Consider the following 8,709-nt stretch of genomic DNA (forward strand, 5'->3'; position numbering starts at 1 on the left):
AGTACACCTCTGATCAGATCAAACAGAGAGGCTGGTTCTTCTTAGAGAGAAACCTGATAGAGGTCAATGCTTCCTGGGTAAGAGAGTTTTACTGCAACTATTTCAAGACTTCCCTGGATGCAGTGCACCTCAGAGGGAAATAGATATTGGTAACTGAGGAAGCCATTGAGGATATTCTGCGCCTTCAGCCTAAGTTCGATCAGCCTGACGGTTACCAAAAGGCTGAAGAGGATATGAGGTTTATGCGATTTGACTGGTGTTGTCAAGGAGAGGATAGCCCTTGACCCTACTGTCCCATGGGTCATGGGTAAGAACACCACAATGCCTAAAGGAATCAAGCTTATGTATCTGAATGATGAGGCTCGGCTCTGGCACCAGATCCTGAGCAACTTTGTTATGCCGAACACTCATGAGACGGAGCTGCCTGCTACTATGATCACCCTTCTCTGGTGTGTGCTGGAGGGTAAGGACCTGTATCTGCCACGATTCATCTGGCACTATATGGCTAGGGTCCATGTCAGAGGCACCCTTCCTTTCCCTTACCTGGTCACCCAGCTAGGCCGTCGAGCTGACGTGCCTTGGGAGGATGCTGATGAGAGGCCACCTGCTGCGGACTACAAGAAGATTATTCCTCACAGCAGGAAGTTTCAAGCTTTAGGCTACAGACCTCCATTCCTGACCGCTTCTGATGAGACAGCCACGCCTTCAGCTGCCCCTTCTTCTTCCACTGCTGCACCAGCTCCACCCACTGCACCTCCACCTGCCTCAGAGCCCGTTTACCACCTCGTGCACCGCTTATTCCAGCAGCTGGACCAGATGGAGCATCGCAACAAGCGGCGATATGAGAGATCCGAGCGTCGCAACAAGCAACGCTATGAGCACCTCAAGATGATGATCCGATCTGGCAGTGACTTCCCCTCCAAGCTTGACACACCATCAAAGCCATCTGAGGAGGAGGCAGAGGCGCATGAGGAGGAGACCCATCCATAGAGAGAGGCCGAGCAGGCAGGCTCAGAGCAGGCTGCGCCACAGCAGGAGGAGCCACACCAGATACAGGCCGCAGATGCAGAGATTCCTATCCAGTCAGAGCCTCTACTGCAGCAGACAGATCCTCCTACCCTCATCCAGTCTGCAGACCCTCAGGCCACCACAGCGACTCCAGCAGCCCATCCTTCCGGTGATGACACCCCTTCACACCCAGCTTGAGTGAGCATCGAGGATGATGCTTTATTTTATGTGTGGGGAGGTAGCCATCCCTGGCATATCTTTTTGGTGAACCACTACAGACTCTTTTTATCTTATTTTGTTTATTTTTTCTGTATTTTTATCTTTATTTTTACTTTTCAGTACTTGCACACTGTTCTTTTGCTGTATTTTTACTCTTCCGCATTTTGCACTTTAGTTTATACCTTAGCCAGTTAGTTTAGTTTGCAATTCTAAACTTATGAGTTATAGAATATGTGGATTAATTAGTATAGTTTACCCTTTTAGCATATGATGGTTTGGTTTAAATTAAAAATAAAAAGGAAGTAAACTAGAGACTTTAACATAATCAAAATAATCCACACACCTTGTATATATAGCATTACATGTTAGTTAGTCATCAAGGAACAACACTAAAACTTTAAAGGCACCCTAAGATTTACATTAAGAATAATGGGAACTCTTAATTTTTACTTGCATGACATGTGTAACTGATATATGATTTTTTGAGCTAGAGAACACACAGCCTGTGAGTTTTGAGCTTAATTGTATGGTTACATTCAAACCATAATTTTTATTCCTGTGTGTTTTGCCCTTCTTTTTCATTCTGGTGTTCTTTACTTTGTTTTAATCTATATGTCCAATTATAGAGTATAGATACATACTAAGAGATGATTGAGGCCATCATTTGAATTTTTCCTCACTTATCCCAAATTAGCCTACCTTTTACATCACCCTTGTTAGCCCCCTTGAGTTTTTTAATCCCCTCTTGTTCTATAAACCACATTACTAGCCTTAAGCAGAAAAACAAAATAAAAATCCCAAGTTGAATCCTTGGTTAGCTTAAGATAGAAATTGTGTGTTGTTTAAGTGTGGGGAACCTTATGGGAACATGGATGATAGAAACAAAGGTGGAAAGTTAAAAAGAATAAAGATGTTTCAAAATAAAAATTTGGGAAGCATGCTCATGTGAAATCAAAACAATTGAATTACCATGTGCATTAAAAAAAATAATAATTATTATTTACATTTTCGGTATTTAATTAAGGGGATGCAAAAATTCTCCAATTGCAAAAATAAAAAGAATCAATGCACATGGGATAAAATTAAAGTTAATGCATGAGCTTGCAATACAAAGTGAGAAAGTTTGGGCAAATAGGTTAAGAAACTTTGAATTAAAAAATATGTATGTTAGGTGAGATCTTAGACTAATCAAGGATTCCTTTATTAGCTCACTTAGCCTTATACATATACCCTTACCTTTAAAAAAAGACCTCATGATTTTTGTATGTCTGTATTCTATAATTGTTGATAGGTTAGATGAAGGACAAAGTTATAGAAAGTAAGGATAAAAAGAAGAATAGAGTGATTAACCCAATAAACACTGAGTGACTAGAGAGTAAACACAAAATCCAGTGAGGGTTCAATAGTTCATCACCATATATCTCTGCTTAAATTGTTAATTGTCTTGCAAGTATGTAAAATCTTTTTACCCATCTCAATTGTAAAAGTGCTTTAAACATTATCTAGGGTTTGTCTATGCATATATGATTCCTTGAGGATGTGAATTAATTTAACTACATGTAAGTTTTATATACAAGGGAATAATAATTAGAATTGCATGGCTCATTTAGGTAGTTGCATTTAGAATAGATTGCATTGCATGAGATTCCACCACTTCACCTTACTCTCTATCTTGGATTTAGCATGAGGACATGCTATTGTTTAAGTGTGGGGAGGTTGATAAACCCATATTTTATGATATATTTTGTGCTTAATTTAAGTGATTTATTCAATCCTTCACCCACTTATTCATGTAAATTGCATGGTTTTACTTTCTCTTCCCTATTATGTGATATATGTGAAAAACATGTTTCCTATGCTTTAAAAATAATTATTTTAAATCACCTTTTATTACTATTCAATGCCGTGATTTGTGTGTTGAGTATTTTCAGATCTCCTAAGGCAGGAATGCTTTAAAGGATGGAAAGGAAACATACAAAAATGGAAGAAAAGCACAAAATGGAGTTTTTGAAGAAACTAGCAGCGACTCGAACGCATGGACGACGCGGCCGCATGCCTAGCGCGAAAAGGTAGTGACGCGAATGCGTGACTGACGCGGACACGTGCCTTGAGCAGAACGCACATGACGCGTACGCGTGACTGACGCGAATGCGTGATAAGGAAAACTCCCAGATGACGCGACCGCGTGACCCACGCGGACGCGTGACAGACGCCACGCACCAGAAATTACAGAAAATGCTCCCAGCGATTTCTGAAACCCTTTTTGGCCCAGATCCAAGTCCAGAAGGCACAGATTAGAGGTTATAAAGTGGGGGAATGCATCCATTCATTGGAGAGTCTTCAATTATTCACTTTTGATGAATTAGATGTAGTTTTTAGAGAGAGGTTCTCTCTTCTCTTTTAGGTTTTAGGATTAGGATTTCTTATTATTTCAATTTAGAATTTCAACTCTTCATTAGGTTCAATATTTCTTTTACTTTATATTTATCTTTTACTTTCAGATACTTTAATGCTCTCATTCAATTACTTATGTTGCCAGATTGGCTTATGAACTCTTTATGTTTAGATTGATTTTCTATTTAATATAATTTGAGGTATTTCAGAATTATGATTGCTTTCCTTTATTATATAAATAATTTAGATTTTTTTCCTTTTTGCTTTGGTTGATTAATTGGTAACTCTTGAGTTGTCAAACTCATTGTGATTAATAATTGTTATCTTTGCTGATTGATTTAAATTCCTATAACTCTAGTCTCCCCTTAGGAGTTGACTAGGAATTTAGGTGTTAAATTGATTTATCCCCTTGACTTACCTTCATAGTTAGAGGTTGACTTAGTAGAGAGCAAAATATAATTCTCATCACCATTGATAAGGATAACTAGGATAGGACTTCCGAATTTTCATATCTTGCCAAGAGTTTATTTTACAGTTATTTATTTATTTTACTTGTCATTTAAATTACTTGTTCCTTACTTTCAAAACCCTCAATTTACAAAACTCATAACCAATAATAAGAACATACCTCCCTGCAGTTCCTTGAGAAGACGACCCGAGGTTTAAATACTTCGGTTATCAATTTTAAAGGGGTTTGTTACTTGTGACAACCAAAACTTTTGTAAGAAAGGAATTCTTGTTGGTCTAGAAGCTATACTTACAACGCCAATATATTGTGAAAATTCTAGATCGCGCGAGAGTTTCGCTCTCTTCACTTATCCATTCTCTTTATTTTCTGCCATTTACTTTTCTGCTCATCTCCCCAAATCCCCATTTAAGATTCTGCAATTTACTTTATGCCATTTATATTCTGCCATTTATTTCCAGTATTTACATTTTCTGTTATTTACTTTTCCACCATTTAATTTTCTGCAATTCCTCAACTCAATTTCTGCTTAGCTCAACTAGAACATTCCTCTAATTAAAGTTGCTTGACCAATCAATCCCTGTGGGATTCGACCTCACTCTATTGTGAGTTTTTACTTGACGACAATTCGGTATACTTGCCGAAGGAAAATTTGTTGAGAGACAAGTTTCTGTGCATCAAGTTTATGTCGCCGTTGCCGGGGATTGATTTTGTATCGACAATGATTAAGTTGGAGGATAACTAGATTGAGCATTTTTCTTTTGTTTTGTTTAATTCCATTTGAGTAATTTACTTTCAGTTTTAGCTATTTTCTTTCCTTTATCCCTTACCTGTTTGTTGTGTTTTCTTCATTGTTTACAATTCAATTTACTAACCCACTAACTGTTTGATATATTGCACCACTCACACTAACATCCATTCTAACAAAGAGTAATTTCCATTCAATTTCTTTCTTGTTTTTTGCTTTGTTGGTTGTATGACAGGTACAAGAAATGGGGCTTCAACTTCCTTTGATTCTGAACCTGAGAGGACCTTCCTTAGATTAAGGAGGGAAGCAAGAGGAAAGAGAGTCGTTGGTGTTGAGAAAGAGGAATAGTATTTTGAACTAAATATGGAGGAGAATATGGAGAACCATCATGAAGAAGAAGCTCACAACCATGCCAGAGAAGGCCCAATGAATCATGCTGGACAAGAGAGAAGAGTTCTAGGCTCTTATACCAATCCAAACCCAGAAAACTATGGAAGTAGCATCGAAAAGCCAACCATACATGCCAATAACTTTGAACTAAAGCTCTAGCTCATCACCCTAGTCCAGAACAACTGTGCCTTCGGAGGAAGTGTCCAAGAAGACCCCAATCAACACCTCACCACCTTCCTAAGGATATGTGATACTGTGAAGTCTAATGGTGTTCATCTGGACACTTATAGACTGCTTCTGTTTCCCTTTTCACTCAAGGATAAGGCATCTAAATGGCTGGAATCCTTCCCAAAGGAGAGTTTGACAACCTGGGAAGAGGTGGTGAACAAATTCTTGGCAAGATTCTACCCTCCTCAAAGAATCAACAGGTTGAGAGCTGAGGTACAAACCTTCAGGCAACAAGATGGTGAAACTCTCTATGAAGCATGGGAGAGGTTTAAGGACTTAACAAGAAGGTGCCCGCCAGACATGTTCAATGAATGGGTGCAATTACACATTTTATATGAAGGCCTTTCTTATGAATCAAATAAGGCAGTAGACCACTCATCTGGGGGATCTCTGAACAAGAAGAAGACCATTGAAGAAGCCATAGATGTCATCGAGACTGTAGCTGAGAATGACTACTTCTATGCTTCTGAAAGGGGCAATACTCGAGGAGTAATGGAGCTGAACAACATGGACGCGCTACTGGCTCAAAACAAGATGATCACCAAGAAGCTGGCTGACCTTACCAAGAAAATGGAAAGGAACCAAGTGGCAGCAGTCACTACATCATCAGCAGCTCAGGAGGGAGCAAATGCAGAAGAATAAGGTGACCGGGAACAAGCCAACTATATTGGGAACTCACCTAGGCAGACCCATGATCCATACTCCAAAACTTATAATCCTGGTTGGAAGAACCACCCAAATTTTGGGTGAGAAAATCAACAGGATCAAAGCCAAGATCAGAGACGTCACAACCCCAACCACAATGCAACTCATCAACATTCCACACAGAGATCATATCAGCACCCACCCAACAATACCTCCCAACATCCATATCAAAACCAAAATAGTCCTTCTCACCACTCCGACCTCAACCCACCATCACCATCCGAAGATAGACTTTCAAGAATTGAGACTCTACTTGAAGGCATATGCAAGAAAATCCAAGACAACAAAGTGTTCAAGGAGGAGGTGCGAGCTAATATAAAAAATCAGGGAGACACCATCAAGAGGCTGGAGTCTTAAGTGGGATACCTCTCCCAGCAGATTTCCAAACCTACTGATAGCTTCTCAAGTGACACAGAAAAAAATCTGAGAGGTGAAGCAAAGAAGGTGAGATGGGAAGAATGCAAGATGGTCACTATAAGTGATAAGGAGACTGAGAAAGAACTGAACAAACCCTTAGAACACTATCGAAATATTCCAGCAGAGAAGCAAGAAGAGAGTGACCAAGAAACCAACCCCACACAGAGGGAGGAGTTAAGGGAGAAAGAGATTCTGAACCCATATGCACCTTTTTCCCCATAGACTCAAGGGCGGTGTAGAAAGGAAAATGTACTCAAAGTTCCTCGACATGTTTGCATCTCTCCATGTAAACATACCATTCATCAAGGCTCTCCAACAAATGCCCTCATACATTAAGTGCATGAAAGAGCTGCTGACCAAGAAAAGCTAAATCAAAGGAGGCAAAATAATAGTGATGAATAAGGAGTGCAGTGCTCTCATTCAACCAGAGTTGCCTACAAAAAGGAAGGACCCAGGGAGTTTTCACATCCCTTGTGCTATAGGAGAAATAAGGATTGATAAAGGACTCTGTGACTTGGGAGCAAGCATCAACTTAATGCCTTTATCCCTCATGAAGAAGCTTCAGATCAATGAGCTAATGCCCACAGACGTAGTCATCAAGCTGGCTGACAAAACTCAAAAACAAGTAGTAGGAGTGGTTGAAAACGTGTTGGTAAAGGTTGGAAACTACTTCCTTCCCACATACTTTGTCATATTGGAGATGGAAGAGAGTTACCTCCATCCAATCATATTGGGAAGACCATTCCTAGCCACAGCCAGGGCACTCATAGATGTGGAGCGAGGAAAGCTAATATTGAGGATACATGATGAACAACTTACCTTCAATGTCTTCAAACCCTCACAAGAAGCAGATCAAGAAAACAAGGAATCAAGGGGAGATCACAATAAGGCACTGGTGGAAGAAACAAGCACTGAAGCACAAACAATACACTTGGAAATCCCTTTAGTTGACAAACAATACAGTCAGAAAATACAACAGCTAAAAAAAACTCAAGAGGAGCTAAACCAACCAGAGTCACATGAGATCAGCAACAAAATCTCCCTAGAAAGAGACACCACAAGGAGCAGGATAGCATTAAAAGAAACAAGGAAGAAGGTGCCAAGGGGATGGAGGAACAAAAAGATCCCTACAGAGGATTTCTCTCCAGGGGATAAAGTAATCTCTACTCATTTCCCAGCTATTCCACCTCATCTACCCACCATTCCATCTCAGCTGCCTAAAGTCTACACCATCAGTAGAATTCTATCCTTGGAACATGTGGAGATCCTTAACGAAGCCAACGGAGATAGATTCACTGCGAGGGGGGAGGATTTGAAGCATTACCAACCACCTTGACTAAGGCAAAACGTCAAGCTAATGACGCTAAAGAAGCGCTTCATGGGAGGCAGCCCATGTTTTATATCTTTTTTTTAGGGCTTAAAGTAGTTAATAAAGCAAGGTTCATGAATTCCAAATCAACTTTGACAAACACTTAAATGAATCCTTATATGCAACATATAGTGAACAACAAGTTTGGTGTTCAAGGCACACTGAGAGGACATAAATGCAATTCATATCATGTTAATCTTAGAGCCTAAATCAACTCTTTTTACACTGCATGGTCACAAACTAAGTTTGGTGTCACCAATGTTACATACATAAACTTTAACGAGAGTCAGTTGGTTTGCATTCATGAATATCACTTAGTTATTTAAAAATGAAAATTTTAAAAAGTAGTTATTCCATTCTCTAATTTTGCCGCCACTATCCAAACTCATTGATTTTTTCTTTTATCTTGTAGGAGAAATGAAGGGAGGATTGGATGGAATTGCTGGGACGAATGAAGAAGGGAGTTCGGCCACTTCACAAAAGGGGACTATACACATGTCTTCAAAGGGGAATGCATTGGGAAATATTGTCATGCAACATTGGAAAGGGAATATCTTTGGAGACCGAACCAATCCCATCATAAAAGTGGTGATCCTTGTGCTCATTTCATGCCAAACCCCAACCATCCATTATTAGCCTATACCATCAATCCACACTTTTTATTTACTCATCACTTCTCTATATAAGTGGCTCTTATTCCGTACCTCCTCACATCCCAATTCTCCTTTCTTCATATTTCTTACTCTCGGAACACACCTTCAACAC

At 39.7% G+C, this 8,709-nt stretch overlaps 1 non-coding gene across 1 annotated transcript; it reads right to left on the reverse strand.

Moving 5' to 3' along the window:
• Nucleotides 1–5,651: 5,651 nt before the first annotated feature.
• On the reverse strand, nucleotides 5,652–5,755 carry LOC148568700 (small nucleolar RNA R71). The gene has a single exon (XR_015882201.1). It is a non-coding gene; the product is annotated as a small nucleolar RNA R71 (small nucleolar RNA).
• Between the last annotated feature and the right edge of the window lie 2,954 nt (nucleotides 5,756–8,709).

The sequence above is a fragment of the Arachis ipaensis genome, chromosome B4 (genome assembly GCF_059453495.1).
Source record: "Arachis ipaensis isolate K30076 ecotype BB chromosome B4, ASM5945349v1, whole genome shotgun sequence".
Taxonomy (NCBI): Eukaryota; Viridiplantae; Streptophyta; class Magnoliopsida; order Fabales; family Fabaceae; genus Arachis; species Arachis ipaensis.